The sequence below is a fragment of the Ooceraea biroi genome, chromosome 10 (genome assembly GCF_003672135.1).
Source record: "Ooceraea biroi isolate clonal line C1 chromosome 10, Obir_v5.4, whole genome shotgun sequence".
Classification (NCBI taxonomy): domain Eukaryota; kingdom Metazoa; phylum Arthropoda; class Insecta; order Hymenoptera; family Formicidae; genus Ooceraea; species Ooceraea biroi.
Window position 1 is genome coordinate 6,914,408 of NC_039515.1, and position 7,528 is coordinate 6,921,935.

The window sequence follows — 7,528 nt, forward strand, 5'->3', positions numbered from 1 at the left end:
GATATCTCGATCGTTGGTGAGGTATTTCTCAGCCTTGACGTACTAAGCGTGGTATAAAGGAGGTTCCAGGGAGAGTGGAGGAAGGGAATCACCGTGCCGACGTGTGTACACGCGGGGTGAATATTATAAAAGCGCCGCCGTGATGAAGGAAAAGGTACACCGCGCGCCACCCTTCGAAAAGCAGTCCACCCTCGATACACCGTGACGAGTGCCGACACAATACCACCCCCCGATCCCCCTTTCCACCCTCTGGCAACCACGCCAGGACGAATCTACATATTTATGGTGAGTGCTCGACGCACCAGAAGATTTCGAATGCATGCTAACTAATAAGTACGCGCGGCCTGTCGTCCGGATGATACCAGGAAACGAGCTGGTTCGGGCGTGATGTTAATTAATGTAATCCTGACGCGCCGGCAAAGAAGGATAAGGGTGCAGGTGGGAAATTTAGGGGAAACAGCGTCAAATATCTCGCGTAATAACCGTAGATCAGAGGGTGCTGCGAGAACATTTTATAATGACTGTATAAGACTACCATAAAAGGCTGCAAGAGAATGTTCAATTCTGACTTTGATGTTAATGCTATATTCTGAAAATATGCTGCAGAAAGTAAGAAAAGTACAAATCTCCCAGATTGTGAATCTTCGACAGTTGATCTTAAAATCAGCGAAAATTGAAATTTTTCTCATTTTATCTTTATTTAATTAATTGAATTTCTTATTTCGACATTGTTTCTTCGTTTCTAAGTACAGATCAACTGCAAAATTTCATGGAGAAAATAATTCTAAGTTTGCCTTCCAACGCCGACACCCACTGACTTACAATTACTCGAAAGAACAACCCTTGGGGCAGCACAGAAGGGACGATGAGAAAGAAAAGAAAGATATCCGTCATAACGAAGACACGCACGCGTCACTCAGCACAAGGGGGTGCTATGCTATATGGAATTTTAATTTGATCCCGCTCGACCGATAGTCTGATGTTTCGAACCCTCCGAAAATAAACTATCCCCGCATGCCGATTTTCGATTGCATATTTTTGTTAGGGGTGGTCCACTCGAAGTCATTCCGTGATTTCTTATTTCCTCCAGGGACCCTCCTTTATATGAAACTATATAATGATGACTAGCAATATAATAAATATCATAATTGCATTATCTCGGGAGAGTTCCACGAAAGATTATTAATGATATGAGAGAGAGAGAGTGCATTTATAAGAAAAATTGTTATGAAATAATTTATAAGCAAACTTATTCTGTATATGTATATAAAGAGTTCTGCATTTTAGAAAGATAATTTATAGATTATAAATAGAAGAATCAAATTACGTTATATTAGAATGTAAAAATAACATTTTTCTACACAAGATTGTTGTCAATCTGTTCGTTAATCATTATAATTGTATATTGTTATAATTATATATTAAAATCATATTTATAATGTTAAGACCTATTTTGATCAGTTAAATTGAAACTTTTATGTCTTTTGTTTAATTCTTATAAATACATGAAGAATTAATATTAATTAAATTTAATATCAATTATAAATTAAATACATATAAATTATAAATTAAACATAAATTATAAATTAAATACATATCAAGGTATCTTTTTATTTATTTATACTCTGTATTTATTTCAACATCATTGATATTATTTTCAAAAAAGACCGCGACCCGCCAAAAATCGCCGAGGCTCCAAAAAACCATGAAGTCCTTAATATCGCATAAGCCCGAGCAGATAATGTCTCTTTATTAGTGAAACCAGTCGAATCGATATGAAACCCCGTACGCAAGCAAACACACATATGGATGAACTAGCGGGAGGCGGGCGAGTGGTGGCGGCCAAAGGGTCGTCGCAATAATTAATAAAGCCACACCGGCGGGCTTTACGCCACCGCGACTCCTCGCTTTCCATTTGCTTTCCGGTCTTCCCGCCGACTTACTTTTCCGTTTCCACGAATTCAATATAATAATGCGCCCGCGCGCGTTCGAGCTGGGCCTTGTGGCTTAGCCCTTTGGGTCAGAGGTTCTCAGTTAGTTCCCGGTCCCTTAAAAGAGTTTTGATTCGACTGATTACGTAAAAATTAATGAAGAAAATATAAGTGAAACGATTATATCTCTGCTTTATATTATCGTATAACTTACATTTGTTGTGTACAGTTATGCAACAATTTAAAACATTTCTTTGATAATTTATAAGCACATTTAAAATTTTATTTCTTGTCAAAAAGATAATTCACTATTATTTTTAAGTGCGTTAAAAAAAGGAATTTTAAATATTATAAAATTACTTGCGTTATCTATAAATGAAAAAAATTTCGGATACCTGATTTAGGATTCGCAAATAACAGAATTCGCAGATGAAGAACCGCGTTCATCGAATCCACCGCGAAGGGTGGCTCACGAAAAGCGTTATTGCTATGTCACTGGCTTCGGGATTATTGCGAATCATTTTTTCCACAGGAAACTGAAGTTCTGGTACATAAAAGAGAGCCTCCTATCAATGTCCGTGCACACAAAATTACTCAAACTCAAAATCGATGTCATTTCAAATTCTGCGAATTAAATTAATCGCGGATTTCATATATAAAATATATCGAATATCTAAACAAACATTTAATCGATCTTAATTATCATTTGACATATTTGCAGATCAATGTATAATATTGGGTCGTCCGGAAAGTTCGTGCCGATTTTGAAGGAAAATTCAAAGGCAACATTTTTTTATGTCGATAAATATTTATTGACTTATGTGTGCACCGTTTTGTTTCACAACCTTTGTCCATCTTTCACGCAACTGGAAGATTCCATTCTCCCAGAACTTCTTAGGTTTCTCGGCGAAAAATTCCTCAAGGTGGTTTTTTATGTCGATCAAAGAGTTGAAGTTCTTGCCGCTAAGAGAATTTTGCACAGACCTAAATAAGTGAAAGTCTGAAGGTGCAATGTCTGGTGAATACGGTGGGTGAGGTGGCACATCCCAGCCAAACTCCAACAATTTTTGTCGGGTAGTCAAAGAAACATGAGATCTGGCATTGTTCTGATGGAACACGACGCCCTTCTTATTAGTTAATTCTGGACGTTTTTCCTGAATCGCTGTCTTTAATTCGTCCAGTTGCGAGCAGTACTTATCTGCATTTATCGTTTGGTTGTGTGGTAGGAGCTCATAATATAGGATTCCTTTCCAATCCCACCAGACACGGAGCATGACTTTTTTTGGATGAAGGCCGGCTTTCGGAGTGGTTAATGCTGGTTCATTTCGCTTACCCCAGGATCTTTTTCGTTCTACATTGTTGTAAATGATCCATTTTTTGTCACTCGTCACTAATTGCTTCAAAAATGGTACGTTTTCGTTGCGCTTGTACAGCGAGTCGCAGATGGAAATGCGATCCATTAAATTTTTTCGGCCAAATTATGCGGAACCCATACATCATAGCGACTTACGTAACCAAGCTTCACTACATGATCGTGGACAGTGGTTTTCGATATTTTCAGTATCTCTGCTAATTTACGTGTCGTGTAGCGCGGGTTATTCTCGATCAGTGTCTTGATTTGGTCATCATCAGTAGTAGAGGGTCTGCCCGAGCGTTCTTGGTCTTTAAAGTTAAAATCACCAGCTCTAAACTTAGCGAACCACTTACGTACGGTTATTTCAGCTAAAGCGCCTTCTCCGTAAACAGAACATATCGAATTTGTTGCTTGTGAGGCATTTTTGCCTTTCCGGTAATAGAAAAGCATCAAGTGTCTAAAATGTTCTTTGTTTTCTTCCATCTTCAAAAGAGTACAAAACTGACACGAATCAATTTATCTGAAACAACTTTTTTCCTAAAGATGCGTTGAAATGTCACCTTTAAGCATATGTATATAAATCGTATGTTTTCAATAACATTGATATATTCAGACATGTTCCAACGCCATCTATTAAAAATCGGCACGAACTTTCCGGACAACCCAATACTTTAAACGTCAGAATGTGCGGTTGCGATACGCTGCATCGAGTGAGCCGGAGCTGCGCCAATTAAGCCACTTCGGCTACACGTACCGTAAACATTTATCTCCATTATCAGCGATCACGATTCGGTTACATCGTGCAGTCGACTTAACAAGATCTTGTTCGTCCGTATCGCCTGTTAATCCGTACTAACGACCGGATTCGTGACCGGTTGAAAGAAAAAGCACGAAAAAAGCTGCGAGCAAGAATTTCTCATGTCGTATGGCTACGACTTCTCATTAACGGAGCATCGATACTTTCATTCGATGCTCTGAAAAGAAAGTACTTACGATTGAATATTATAAACATCCTCATTGAATGTTACACGCGTCTCGCTTTCATCATGTGGCTTTTATTACGATCGCGAGCGGGCTTTGAAAGAAACCCGAATCCACCTGTTTGCGAAGGGAGACGAGCGAGGCTAAAAGGGAAGTAGGAAAACATCGCGTGCAGGGGTGGTGAACCACGTGGAATAAGCAGTTGAATTGCTCACGTGCTCGAAAAAATTGATACAAAAGCGATTCCCTACCGTTCCTATCGAAGCTGATCCCGCGATTCTGTTTTGCGGTGTGTTTGATGTCCGGAAAACGTCATTAATTTCGGGAAAATCCGGCCTGATCGGAAGGTATCGCTTTTAATATCGCGTGCGATGCAAGAATTGCTTGTATTGCTCCGGCCAAGCTTGACGTATTTCACTGATGAGAGCGAACGAAAACTTACATTTTTGTAAATACTTTTTCTACGCGATCTTTCAGCAATGATTTTTAAATAATTTCAGAGTTTTTGATGTTAACGATTATAATAATATTAATAAAAGTTCTAATTAAGAAATTAATGGAAGAAATGTAACTTAATAAAAATTGTTCTTTTAATATATGTTTTAATACCGATGTTTTATTCCCGAAAATCAATTAGAATCCGATTACTATAATCCCAGTTAAACTGGTCCCTGGTGCTCAATCTGGATTTATTTATTGTTTTATATATTAACAATAATATTCGATTTCAAAAGCATCATACCCTTAATATACGTGTCGCCATCAAACGGTAAAGAAAGAAACTTGGCGTGCTGACACGGGTAAAAGCGGACTTACAAGCCCTTAGCTTTTGAAATCTTTAAATCTTTCTCTCCATTTTCACATCAAACACATCTTAATTTCTTTATATACTTATATATTAATGATTGTATAAATACGTATATAACTTTTAATTGAAAATTACAAGAAACTTTCTCTATTGTGCAATGATCTTACAAAACTTACAGAAGATGCGCCAGAAAACAATTTTAGCTTGCGCATTAACATTTATATCGAAATTAAATTCATCAAAAAGCTTATTATTAAAAAAAGATCTTTGTTTATTTTAATTAACATTCGTTATGATACAGTTAAATTAGATTTCTCAATAAAAAGTAACTATTGCTTTCTGAAAGCAAAGATTTTTAATTATAACACGGTCGCGTGTGTTTATACAGGGAAAAATCAACAGCAAGCGCGTTAAGGAAAGAGAGATAGAACTCTGTCGAGGAGGTGCCCTCATGAATGAGCGGCACGCAGGGCGCCACGCGCGCATGCCTGCGTACGAGGGTGAACGTAATTCCTTCGCACCACGTGCTTGCGCACCCATGGGGTTTGCCTTGGCCCGACTCCCCACACAACTCGTGACTCATAAGATTTATGGCTCTTTCACCGCGTCTTGCTTCAAGATCTCGCGAGGAGACATGGATTGTCCCGAAACACAATTGTAAGATACTTGACAAAATACAGAAATTCAAAGAGAATCTCAAGAAATTGCAAGCAACATGAATCTAAAGTTAGATTAAAGTTATATTTAGTTGTAAAGTTGGATTCGATGGCTTATAAAATTAGAGTAAAGCAATGATTATTAATTTCATCATCGAAGAATTACTTGAGAATTATTTGTCGCATCATCTTTTTGCATTTATAATGTTTCAGTAAATGTTTATATCATGTAGCTTTAATACTTCTCCGAATTCGAATAATAAATCGAAAAAATCAATTAATAATTTACCTAATAATTAATCTTATTAAATATTAACTTTACTAATTAGTTTGCTATTTCTATTAAAATTTGAAGAATAACCAAATTCGTTCAGTATACTACTACCCCTACTAGAAAAAATTCCGTCGCATCATCTTTTTGCATTTATAATGTTTCAGTAAATGTTTATATCATGTAGCTTTAATACTTCTCCGAATTCGAATAATAAATCGAAAAACTCAATTAATAATTTAACTAATAATTCATCTTATTAAATATTAACTTTACTAATTAGTTTGCTATTTCTATTAAAATTTGAAGAATAACCAAATGCGTTCAGTATACTACTACCCCTACTAGAAAAAATTTCGTCCCATCATCTTTTTGCATTTATAATGTTTCAGTAAATGTTTATATCATGTAGCTTTACTACTTCTCCGAATTCGAATAATAAATCGAAAAACTCAATTAATAATTTAACTAATACTTAATCTTATTAAATATTAACTTTACTAATTAGTTTGCTATTTCTATTAAAATTTGAAGAATAACCAAATTCGTTCAGTATACTACTACCCCTACTAGAAAAAATTCCGTCGCATCATCTTTTTGCATTTATAATGTTTCAGTAAATGTTTATATCATGTAGCTTTACTACTTCTCCGAATTCGAATAATAAATCGAAAAACTCAATTAATAATTTAACTAATACTTAATCTTATTAAATATTAACTTTACTAATTAGTTTGCTATTTCTATTAAAATTTGAAAAATAACCAAATGCGTTCAGTATACTACTACCCCTACTAGAAAAAATTCCGTCGCATCATCTTTTTGCATTTATAATGTTTCAGTAAATGTTTATATCATGTAGCTTTAATACTTCTCCGAATTCGAATAATAAATCGAAAAACTCAATTAATAATTTAACTAATAATTAATCTTATTAAATATTAACTTTACTAATTAGTTTGCTATTTCTATTAAAATTTGAAGAATAACCAAATGCGTTCAGTATACTACTACCCCTACTAGAAAAAATTCCGTCGCATCATCTTTTTGCATTTATAATGTTTCAGTAAATGTTTATATCATGTAGCTTTAATACTTCTCCGAATTCGAATAATAAATCGAAAAACTCAATTAATAATTTAACTAATAATTCATCTTATTAAATATTAACTTTACTAATTAGTTTGCTATTTCTATTAAAATTTGAAAAATAACCAAATGCGTTCAGTATACTACTACCCCTACTAGAAAAAATTCCGTCGCATCATCTTTTGGCATTTATAATGTTTCAGTAAATGTTTATATCATGTAGCTTTAATACTTCTCCGAATTCGAATAATAAATCGAAAAACTCAATTAATAATTTAACTAATAATTAATCTTATTAAATATTAACTTTACTAATTAGTTTGCTATTTCTATTAAAATTTGAAAAATAACCAAATGCGTTCAGTATACTACTACCCCTACTAGAAAAAATTCCGTCGCATCATCTTTTTGCATTTATAATGTTTCAGTAAATGTTTA